Source organism: Aquarana catesbeiana, linkage group LG01 (genome assembly GCF_042186555.1).
Source record: "Aquarana catesbeiana isolate 2022-GZ linkage group LG01, ASM4218655v1, whole genome shotgun sequence".
In the NCBI taxonomy this organism is placed as follows: domain Eukaryota; kingdom Metazoa; phylum Chordata; class Amphibia; order Anura; family Ranidae; genus Aquarana; species Aquarana catesbeiana.
The window spans coordinates 979,688,233-979,700,639 of NC_133324.1; the positions used below are offsets into that span (position 1 = coordinate 979,688,233).

The 12,407-nt window shown below is 42.4% G+C and overlaps 1 long non-coding RNA gene across 1 annotated transcript in view; it reads right to left on the minus strand.

Moving 5' to 3' along the window:
- Positions 1–10,672, minus strand: part of LOC141127005 (uncharacterized) — a 52,274-nt gene extending 41,602 nt beyond the window's left edge. The window contains exon 1 of the long non-coding RNA XR_012241477.1: positions 10,513–10,672. This is a non-coding gene — a long non-coding RNA (uncharacterized lncRNA). The remainder of the gene's footprint in view (positions 1–10,512) is intronic.
- Between the last annotated feature and the right edge of the window lie 1,735 nt (positions 10,673–12,407).

Consider the following 12,407-nt stretch of genomic DNA (forward strand, 5'->3'; position numbering starts at 1 on the left):
TGAAGCAGATTTAACCGGAGGAGCTTTTTAGTGACATTTTTACGTGACTAATGAGCCTCACCCTTCTAGTTAGGGTTGCCACCTGTCCGGGATTCACCTGGACAGTTCGGGTTTTGAATCATGATTTGGGGTTTCAGTCTGTCTGGAACCCAGACACAATGTGGTTTATTTACAATCCTATAGTGTATGCTAAAACAATTTTTTTGCTGTGTGTCACTAAAGTGTTGAGGTTTGGCTTGAAGAAAAAGTGTCAACCCTACCTCTAGTAGATGAGAAGAGAACAGACAGATCCTTGCTGAAGAGACCTCGCAATGGCCCACCAGTCCTCCCCCTCCCTTTTTTTTTCTCTTCTCCCCCTTTTTCCTACCTCCCCATCTCCTTTCTCCTTCCCCCCAAACCCCGCCCCCCTTTTTTTCTGGTTCAATACAACCCCTGACTCAGCTTATGTCAGGTAGGTCTCATTAGCCATAGTTTCCATTCTTTTTCTTCCCACCTTCTGTTCATCCACCACACCCTCCTCCCTCAGAAGACAGATGTACCCCCCCCCACCTTTATTTTTTTCTTACTCTTCTATATACAGTAAAACCTTGGATTGTGAGGATAATTCGTTCCGGAAACATGCTTGTAATCCAAAGCACTTGTATATCAAAGCAAATTTCTTCATAAGATGATTCGTTCCACAACCATTTATTCATAGGTCTTGTCTTGAAAAACGCTCTCAAACTAAGTTACTCCCAAACCGAGGTTTTACTGTACTATTTTTTTTCTTTTTTATTGTGAATCCTTCAAATACCTTCCCTATAGACAAAGTTGGGACTTCCCCAGATGTCCAATCCTAGTATGTAGCTAATCAATATTTACTGTTCCATATTTTAATAATTTCATTGCATTAGCGGTTCTTCACTCCGTATCCTGTTGTATGTGCTCTGGTTCTCATGCTGATCCTTGTACAATATCAGTCCTACGTCTGAGATGTTTTTGCACTGCATGTAAACTCTGGAAGAATGAAAACTACAAGCCGACAGCCGCAAAGGCTGCTGGACCTATTCGTTTTCTATTCACAGAGGACTGTGAAGGAGCGACGTGGCCAGGTGGGAGGAGCCCGTGTCTTTTTTGAATTGTGGCACTGGGAGAAGATCCCCGGTCTGCTGTCACAACGGGGATCAGTAAGGGGGGTGTAGCATGTTATGAAAGGTGAACATATCCATTAACTACTCCCGGCCATGTAAGTGAATGGGGCTGTTGATTACACTGATAGGTGCTCCGTGGTGCCTGCGCTCGCTGGCATTCCTAATAACCATTGAAAGCAGGAAGCTGTATAAAGACCGTAGCATTATTGCCATTATACATGATGTTCAGCCTCTGCCAAATGGGTAAATGTTCGGGTGTTTGTCTGAATTCCTGAACAGCAAAGGTTTGGTCTGAACTTGTGTTCAGAATGAAAGTTCATCCATAGTTATCCTTGGTACAGAAATAGAGGGGGATCTTCCAATGGGCACACCAGTTCTGGGAGACAACCAGGGATTCTCTTCCTTTTTAAGTGATTTCCTCTTACTTCCTGTTTTGATTTTGTAACAGGAAGCAAAAGGAAATCTCCCCAATGAGAAGCAGATTGAAAAAAATATATAAATATACTAACAGGGGTTATGACCCTCGCTTACGCTAACCAACATGAAAAAAAAAAGTTTTGCCTTTAGTTCTATTTTAACCTCTTTACAACTGCCCTATATCAGTTTTACTGCTACAGGGCGGCTGCTCTGTGCAAATAACATACAGTATATAGACGTGATTCTGCACTTCCAGGCCTGAAAGCACGCTGCCGGCGGCTCACTCCCTCTGTGATTTTACACAGCAGGAGTTGATCAGTGGGTCCCGCAGACTCGATGTCCACTGGGACTCGCCGATCGTTCAGTACTCAGGCAGAATGACAGACTACCTATGTAAACAAGGCAGACTGTCATTCTGTGAGTACAGAAGACATGGATCCTGTGAAGCTGAAACACCAATCCATGTCTTCATACAGTGAAAGCACCTCCCCCACAGTTAGAAAACACCCCCTAGGGACACAGTTAATCCTTTGATCGCCCCTGATGTTAACCCCTTCCCAGCCAGTGTCATTTGTACAGTGACAGTGCATATTTGTTAGGATTGATCACTGTATTAGTGTCAGTGGTCCTCAAAAAAGTGTCTTAATTGTCACTTAGTGTCCGATTTGTCTGTCGCAATATATTGCAGTCCCGCTATAAGTCGTGGATTGCTGCCATTACTAGTAAAAAATTAATAATAAATAAAAATAAATATATCCCATAGATTGTAGACATGATAACCTTTGCACAAACCAATCAATATACACTTATATAATTTACCAAAAATATGTAGCAGAATACATATTGGCCTAAATCTTAACCACTTCCGGACCGGGTCATAGCCGAAAGACAGCTGCAGCGCGGTCAGCTTATTCTGGGAGGGTGTCCATGGACTGGTGTGCTCCCCCTGAGGCGCACACCCGGGAATATCCATGACCGCCGGGTCCTCTGGATCACAGTAAATGGCTGCTGACAGCGGCCGTTTACCACGTGATCGCTCCGTCAAATCATAGAGCGATCACTTATAAACAAACTGGCATCATGTCCGGTTCCTCTCTCCCCTCTCTGTACAGATCGTACAGAGAGGGGAGAGATCAGGTGCTGCAGTGATGTGGGCTGGATGTGTACTGCCCATAGCGCTGATCTGTACCCATTCCTGCACTCATCCAGTCATCCATCCATCCATGCTCATCCATCCTCAGCAATACTCATCCATCCCCAGCATTACTCATCCATCCATACTCATCCATCCATCCATACTTATCCATCCATCCATCCATACTCATCCATGCTCAGCATTACTCATCCATCCATACTCATCCATGCTCAGCAATACTCATCCATCTATCCACACTCATCCATCTATCCATCCATACTCATGCATCCATACTCATCCATGTTCATCAATACTCATCCATCCATCCACACTCATCCATCCATCCATACTCATCCATGCTCAGCAATACTCATCCATCCATCCTCAGCAATACTCATCCATACTTGGCAATACTCATCCATCCATCCATCCTCAGCAATACTCATCCATCCATCCTCAGCAATACTCATCCATACTTGGCATTACTCTTCCATCCATCCGTACTTGGCATTACTCATCCATCCATCCATCCATCCATCCATCCATCCATCCTCAGCAATACTCATCCATACTTGGCAATACTCATCCATCCATCCATCCATACTGATCCATCCATCCATCCATACTGATCCATCCATCCATCCATACTCATCCATGCTCAGCAATACTCATCCATCCTCAGCAATACTCATCCATCCATCCATCCTCAGCAATACTCATCCATACTTGACAATACTCATCCATCCATCCATCCTCAGCAATACTCATTCATCCATACTTGACAATACTCATCCATCCATCCATGCTCAGCCATCCATACTCATCCATGCTCACCAATACTCATCCATCCATCCATACTCAGCAATACTCATCCATCCATCCTCAGCCATACCCAGCCATCCTATCCACACTCAGCCATACCCACTCAACCATACTCAGCCATCCCATCCATATCCAGCCATACTCAGCCATACCTAGCCATCCCATCCACACTCAGCCATACCCACTCAGCCATACTCAGCCATCCCATCCATACTCAGCCATACCCAGCCATCCACCTTCATGGCTCAACCATGCTTGGCCATCCCCATCCACGGCTCATCCATGCCAATACAGTGCCTCAAAGTGTAATAGGTAGTCAAATTAGATTTGACATTTATGCCCCTAGAACGCCTGATGGTGCTCCCTGCATGTTGGGCCTCTGTATGTGGCCAGGCTGTGTAAAAGTCTCACACATGTGGTATTGCCATACTCAGGAGGAGCAGTAGAATGTATTTTGGGGTGTAATTTGTGGTATGCATATGCTGTGTGTGAGAAATAACCTGCTAATATAACAATTTTGTGAAAAAAAAAAGAAATCTTGATTTTGCAAAGACCGGTGGGAAAAAAATGACAACCTCAAAAAACTCACAATGCCTCTTTCTAAATACCTTTGACTGTCTACTTTCCAAAAAGGGGTCATTTTGGGGGGTATTTGTACTTTCCTGGCTTGTTATGCGGCGTACACATGGGCGGACTTACCGACCGGACTGGTCCGACGGAATTTCCGACGGACTTTTGACAGACTTCCGACTGACTTTTTTTACGAATGGACTTGCCTACACACGACCGGACTATGGACAGAGTTGCCTACACACAACCGGACTTTCCAGGCAGACTATGTCCGCCGGTCTTCCCGACAGAGTTACGACGGACTTTCCGAATTAACGGACTTTCCCGCACACGAACAAGTCCGTTCATTTTGAACGTGACTCGGGTACGATAGGGCTAGAAATGGATGTCAATCTCGCTTTTATTGACGAGATTGACACCTTGTGGGCCCCGTCGCGGGGCATACCAGGCCCTTAGGTCTGGTATGGATTTTAAGGGGAACCCTCTACTCCGAAAAAACGGTGTGGGGGTCCCCCCAAAATCCATACCAGACCCTTATCTGAGCACGCAGCCCGGCTGGTCAGGAAAAGGGGTGGGAATGAGCGAGCTCCCCCCCTCCTCCTGAACCGTACCAGGCCACATGCCCTCAACATGGGGGAGTGGGTGCTTTAGGGGAGGGGGGCGCCCTGCGGCCCCCCCACCCCAAAGCACCTTGTCACCATGTTGACAAGGACAAGGGCCTCTTCCCGACAACCCTGGCTGTTGGTTGTCGGGGTCTGTGGGCAGGGGGCCCCAGATCCCGGCCCCCCACCCTATTTGAATGAGTATGGGGTATGTCGTACCCCTACCCATTCGCCAAGGGAAAAAAGTGTCAATAAAAAAACACACTACACAGGTTTTTAAAGTAATTTATTAGGCAGCTCCGGGGGTCTTCTTCCAACTTCAGGGGTCTCACCGGCCTCTTCTCCTGGTGTCCGGTTCTTCTCTGCTCTCTCTGGCCTCTTCTCCCAGTGTCCGGTTATTCTCCCGGTGTCCGGTTCTTCTGCCGGGCTCCTCCGCTATCTTCTGCTCTTTTGCCGCTCTTCTCCCGCTCTCCGGCTTCTTCTCCCGGTGTTCGTTCTCTTCTCCCGGTGTCCGGTTCTTCTGCTGGCTCCTCCGCTATCTTCTGCTGCTCTTTTACTAGCGGTAGCCCGGACTTCTGCATCGTCTTCTTCCCTTCTCTCTTCTACCGATGTTGACATGATGCTCTCTCCTGCTGTAATGCTGTGTGAGCGCTCTGCAATGACTTATATAGGTGGTGACCGCGCCCCCTTATGATGTCACAGTCCCGGGTGATGTTGACCACGCCCCCTAATGTCATTACAGTCCCAGCATGCCACACACGGTCGGATTGTCCACCGGATTCGGTCCGTCAGACCAGTCTGGTCGGAAAGTCCGCCCATGTGTACACGGCATTAGAGTCTCAAGAAATGAGCTAGGCTGTCAGTACATCCGGTGTGATCAATTTTCAGTGATTGGCACCATAGATTGTAGACTCTATAACTTTCACACAGACCAAATAATATACACCGATTTGGATTATTTTTACCAAAGATATGTAGCAGTATAAAATGTGGCCAAAATTTATGAGGAAAAATTACTAATTTGCAAAATTGTATAACAGAAACAAAGAAAATTTTATTTTATTTTTTTTTACAGAATTTTCTGTCTTTTTTTTTATTAATAGCGCAAAAAATAAAAAAAAACAGCGGTGATTAAATACAACCAAAAGAAAGCTCTATTTGTGTGAAAAAAAGGACAAAAATTTCATATGGGCATAGTGTTGCATGACTGAGTAATTGTCATTCAAAGTGTGAGATCACTGAAAGCTGAAAATTGGTCTGGTTAGGAAGGGGGTTTAAGTGCCCAGTGATCAATCAGTTAAAGAAATTTGATTTTTTACATTTTTTATTGGATATATTTTATAGCAGAAAGTAAAAAATGTTTTACATTGGTAGCCTAGTGATAAGCTGAACTGTCCTTGGTTCAGCTCAGAAGGGGTTCTGTGAAGTTCAGACGCCAAACCCTTTTTTGTCCTAGAAAGTAAAATGAAGCCTGATAAGAATTAATCTATTTCTCCATCCTGAGAACATTTCTCACAAGTCATTAATCTTTCACTTTCATGCACACTGGGCGTGTTTACAGCGCCTGGTTTTGTCTTCGGACGTTTTTTTCTACAGTCAATAAACTCCCCAGAATATTATCCTATGTGTCCATGCCCACATAGGTTGTTATCAACTGTTTTTGGCAGTTAAAAAAAAAAAACTAAACCTAGCGGGTCACTGGTCCCAAAATAGTGTCAAAAGTGTTCAAACTGTCCGCTGATCACCATCATTACTAGTAAAAAAAAAAATAATTAAAAATGTCATAAATCAATAACCTATTTTGTAGATGCGATAACTTTTGCACAAACCAATCAATATACGCTTTTTCTTTTTTTTTTTTTTTTAATCTTGGATATTTAATATAGCAAAAAGTAAAAAATATTGTGTTTTTTTTTCAAAATTGTCACCTTTTTTTGTAGCACAAAAATTAAAAACCGCAGAGGTGATCAAATACCACCAAAGAAAGCTCTATTTGTGGGGGAAAAAAATGATAATTTCATTTGGGTACAGCATCGCATGACCACGCAATTGTCATTCAAAATATTACAGCCCTGAAAGCTGAAAATTAGCCTGGGCAGGAAGGGGATGAAAATGTCCGGTATTGAAGTGGTTAATGTATTGAATGCAAACCATGAGGCTTTACAACCCCTTTAACCTCCCTGGCAGTATTCCTGAGTGTGGCTCGGGGGGGATTTTCAGTACCAAAAGCGGTAACCCCGAGCCACACTCGGGATCGCAGTATCCTGGTACATGTGACTTACCTTGTCCCCAGGATCCTGCAATGTCCCCTCGCTGTGTGCGGCGGCTGTGTCTCTGCTTGATTCATCACAGAGCCGAGCTCTGTTCCCTGTGAGCGTTGCGACGCACGGCACCAAATTCAAAAAGTGAAACACACACTATACATACAGTACAATGTAATCTTACAGATTACATTACTGTATCAAATAATTTTACATCCCTTTTGTCCCTAGTGGTCTGTCCAATGCCCTGCATGCAGTTTTATATTATATATACTGTTCTTTCTGCCTGGAAACTGGAGATTGTCCATAGCAACCAAAACCGTCCTTTTACATCAAAAGCGGTTTTAGACCAGCTAGAAAACAGCAATAATAAGAGCCCTTGCACACTGGGGCGGGGGGCGGCGTCGGCGGTAAAACGCCGCTATTATTAGCAGCGTTTTACCGTCGGTATGCGGCCGCTAGCGGGGGGCGGTTTTACCCCCCCGCTAGCGGCCGAGAAAGGGTTAAATACCACCGCAAAGTGCCTCTGCAGGGGCACATTGCCGGCGGTATAGCCGCGCCGTCCCATTGATTTCAATGGGCAGGAGCGGTAAAGGAGCGGTATACACACCGCTCCTTCACCGCTCCGAAGATGCTGCTAGCAGGACTTTTTTTACCGTCCTGCCAGCGCATCGCTCCAGTGTGCAAGCCCTCGGGGCTTGCACACTGGAATGAAAGTAGCGGCACTTTCGGGGCGGTTTGCAGGCGCTATTATTAGCGCAATAGCGCCTGCAAACCGCCCCAGTGTGCAAGGGCTCTAAATTAGAATCACTTGCAGAATTAAACGGTAGTGATTGGTGGGGAAATTTGTCATCAAACACTGAAAGTAATGAGAGCGACAATTCTGAAAGTGAGCAAATTTCAGTGTTTTTGATTTGATTACATTATTGAATATTTTTTATTATTATTATATTATTATTTGTTATAATTATTTATAGTTATTTATTATGTTATAATTGATGATTTTGTGTTTCAAACTTTCATACCCGGGATGTCTACTAGACTCTTGTTTGGACAGATTTATGTGTGTTATTCCTAAGAATTACAGGCCTACAATATAAAACGCCAACGTTCCATGCAAAAGAATTGTACCGCTTTGAGCATCAAAAATCTGAAATAATCATACCGCCAGGGAGGTTAGGTACTTCAGCCCCGGAAGATTTGGCTGCTCAATGACCAGGCCATTTTTTGCGATTCAGCACTGCATCGCTTTAACTGACAATTGCGCGGTCGTGCGACGTTGCACCCAAACAAAATTGAAGTCCTTTTTTTCCCACAAATAGAGATTTCTTTTGGTGGTATTTGATCACCTCTGTGGTTTTTATTTTTTGCGCTATAAACAAAAAAGCGACAATTTTGAAAAAAAACACAATATCTTTTAATTTTTGCTATAATAAATATCCCCAATTTTTATCAAAAAAACAAATTTTTTCCTCAGTTTAGGCCAATATGTATTCTTCTACATATTTTTGGTAAAAAAAATCACAAAGGGGGAATTTTGATTGGTTTGCGCAAAAGTTATAGCGTCTACAAAATAGAGGATCGATTTATGGCATTTTTATTATTAATTAAAATGCCATGCACTCGCAGCGGCTCCGGGCACACGCTGCGGGCGTGTGCCTAGTGGCCAAAAGGCGAAGCAACGTAAGGTAACGTTGTTTCGTCCAGCCGTGCCATTCTGCTGCAGTAAAGCTGCGACGGCTGGTTGGCAAGCGGTTAATCACCACTGGGGTTTTTATTTTCTGCACTATAAATAACAATAGACCAAAAATGTAGAAAAAAAACACATTTTCTGTTATACAATTTAGCAAATAAGTAATTTTTCTTCATAAATTTTGACCAACATTTATCCTGCTACATTTCTTTGGTAAAAATAAAACAAATAAGTGTATACATTTTTTTGCAATCATTGATAAATTGACCAATCCTGATGTACTGCCGGCCCAATCTCATTTCTTGAGGTCCGAAAATGTCAGGACAATACAAATAGCCCCCCAAATGACCCCTTTTTGAAAGTAGACAGTTTAAGGTATTTAGTGAGAGGCATGGCGAGTTTTTTGAAGTTGTAATTTGTTAATTGTAAATAATTACAATTGAATTGCAATTATTTGGAAAATGAACTAAACAAGTTATTTCTCACACATGACATAGGCATACTTGCAAACATTACATATATATTTTTAGCAGAGGACCTAGAGAATAAATTGGTGGGTTTTGCAATTTTTATGTCACATGGTATTTGCGCAGCGCTTTTTCAAAGGCAATTTTTTTTTAAAATACACTTTCATTCATTTTATTGCACACAAACATAAATATAATACCCATTTTTTTGGTAAAATATGGTGCTGTGCCGAGTAAATAAATACTAAGCATGTCACTCTTTAAAATTGCGCACACTTTTGGAATGGCGCCAAACTTCGGTATTTGAATATTTCTATAGGTGACACTTTTTTCAGGCATGTACATGCTACCAGTAATGGTATGTGTGGTACAATCACCGCTTTCATATGCATACGGGACCAATGCAGACGTTTGCCTTTGCACGCAAACACGGGGGGGGGAATGGGCCCGCTTTAATTTTTTTTTTTTTAAGAAACACTTTTTATCAATTTTATATTTATTAGCCTTTAATATATAAACTTTTTTTATAAATATTTGTTTGGTTCATTTATTTTTAGTGTCAAAATTGAAATAAAATATTTTATAAATATTTTATAAATAAGTTTTGCAATGCTTTTTGCCAGAATTATAATTTTAGTGTCATTTTAAACAGTACAAATTACAAAAATGTATACTTTAATGTACAGTAACACTGTTTTTTTTTAAAGTATAACTAAAGGCAAAACTTTTTTTTTTTTTTAGTTTTGGACAGGGTGGAAAAGTGGAGAGTGGAGAGGGATTAGAACCCCTGTCAGCTGTCTGTGCCCCTGTTAAGGAGATTCACATGCTCTATTTGTCCTGTTTACCATTATCATTGACAGTGAAAGTAAAAAGTAAGCCCTCATTTTTGGGGTTCCACCCAAAAAAGTAATAGGTGGGAAATCTTCCAATGGGGACACTAGTTCTGGTGAGCCTTAGGGTCCCCCCAAAAATCCTTTCATTTGCAGAGATATACTTTCACTTCCTGTTTGGCTATTCGGCTACTTTGTTATCTTAAGTAATGGTAAAGTTATTACCAAATAAACTAGTCCACAGCAGAAATGTAAAACCTGCCCTGGTCTATAGGGGGCGTACAGAGGGGAAGGGGTTAACAAAGTTTCCATTGACAATTCTGGGTTTTCTAGTGTTCATGGTTTTACAAGCGCACAACAACATTCCGAGGTTTAGATAGAGTTCATAATTATTAACTCAACACTGCCAAAAAGTTTTCACTTTTTTTTCTACGCAGAGGGTCATTCAGTAACTTATTTAGAAATTTTATTACAAAATACAGACAAGTTCTGGATGCATTTTGATTGGCTGCTATGAGCTCTTTGATCTGCTTGTATGAAATGATTTGGTATCACACTGGTAACAATGAATAGAAAGTCACTCACCTTATTGGCCGCCATTGGAGATGAAGGTAGGTCACCGCTTATCTCCCAACCTGTAAATCTGGTAAAACAGAATGCAGTAGTAAGACTTCTGAATAGTTTTAGCTCAGATATACAGAAGACGGGATGGAGATGGTTGTACCAGTAATCAGATAATGGTAGAAGTGTGGTTGGCAAAGTTTACTGGAGGGTGTGTGAGTTTTCAGGATTTCATAATTCTGGCCTTGCATCATATAATTGGATGGGTTCCCAGACATCTTTAACCACTTCAATACCGGACCTATTCTGGCACTTCTCTCCTACATGAAAAAAATCATAATTTTTAATCATATATTTTTTGCTAGAAAATTACTCAGAACCCCCAAACATTATACATGTTTTTTTTAGCAAACACCATAGGGAATAAAATGGCGGTCATTGCAACTTTTTATCTTGAACGGTATTTGCGCAATCATTTTTCAAACGCCTTTTTTCAGAAAAAAAAATGTTTCATCAGTTAAAAAATAACAAAACAGTAAAGTTAGCCCAATTTTTTGTATGATGTGAAAGATGATGTTACGCTGAGTAAATAGATACCTAACATTTCACGCGTTAAAATTGCGCACACTCATGGTATGGCGCCAAACTTCGGTACTTAAAAATCTCCATAGGCGACGCTTTAAACATTTTTACACATTACCAGTTACAGAGGAGGTCTAGGGCTAGAATTGTTGCACACGCTCTAACGCACGTGGCAATACCTCCCATGTGTGGTTTGAATGGGGTTTACACATGTGGGCGGGACTTACATGTGTGTTCGCTTTTTTTTTTATTTTACTTTTTTTTTTTTTACACTTTTTTTTTTTTATTTTTTTATCACTTTTATTCCTATTACAAGGAATGTAAACATCCCTTGTAAAAGGAATCTATTGTGACAGGTCCTCTTTATGGAGATATGTGGGGTCAATAAGTCCCCACATGTCTCCTCCAGGCTGGAAAACATGAGATCGAGAAAAAAAATTCACTGATCTCATGCTGACAGCCGCAATCGTGGCTTCGTTTACTTCCGGGAACCCGGGCGTGACGTCATAACGTTGCGCCCGGGCCTTCGACGGTCAGAGAGATGACTGGTGACCATCTAGTCACCAGTCATCTCTATTGTCATCATCCGGTGCCGTCCAATTCTTTCTCCGAGTCCCCGGTGGCACAGGAGAGTCCAGAGAAGCACCAGATGGCGGCGGGAGGGGGGACATCCCCTCCCGTCACGTATAAGAACGATCAAGCAGTAAAACTGCCACTATGGTCATTCTTATCTGCACAGAATCGCTAGCTTAAAAGAATGATATCTGAATGATGCTTGTAGCTGCAGGCATCATTCAGATATCCCCTCACAAATTCAAGGACGTCATATGACGCCCTAAGGTATTGAAGTGGTTAATGGTGTTCCAATTTTACCAGTTTGGTTTTGTTTCAGTATACCTCATCAGAGCATGCTGGATCCCGCTGGTAAGGCCCTGGGGCTGATCAGCAAAAAAAAAAAAAAAAAGCTCCTCCATGGAACTGCGGACCGCAATGTAATTAAGATTACAAGCTTACCTGGGGAAAAGGCATATATACGGTATATATTCCATTGCCACAAAAGCCTCATCCTGCCATGCAGGTTTTATTCTACCTCATTTCCATGTTGGATTAGTAGAGCTCCCGCTGTACAGACCCCCCTCAGATGTAAGCTCTGACGGTCTCATAGACCCCAATACTGAGGGGGTGCCCCTACTTCCCTCTCCTTCACACCATTCACAGACAATCGTGTCCCAGGTATTTGCAAAGTCCAGAAATCAGGATAGAGAAGGAGGGTATCACCACTCTAGGAGGATCGACCAAAAGTAAATCTCTTCACCAATTAAGAAGCCACAGGTGCT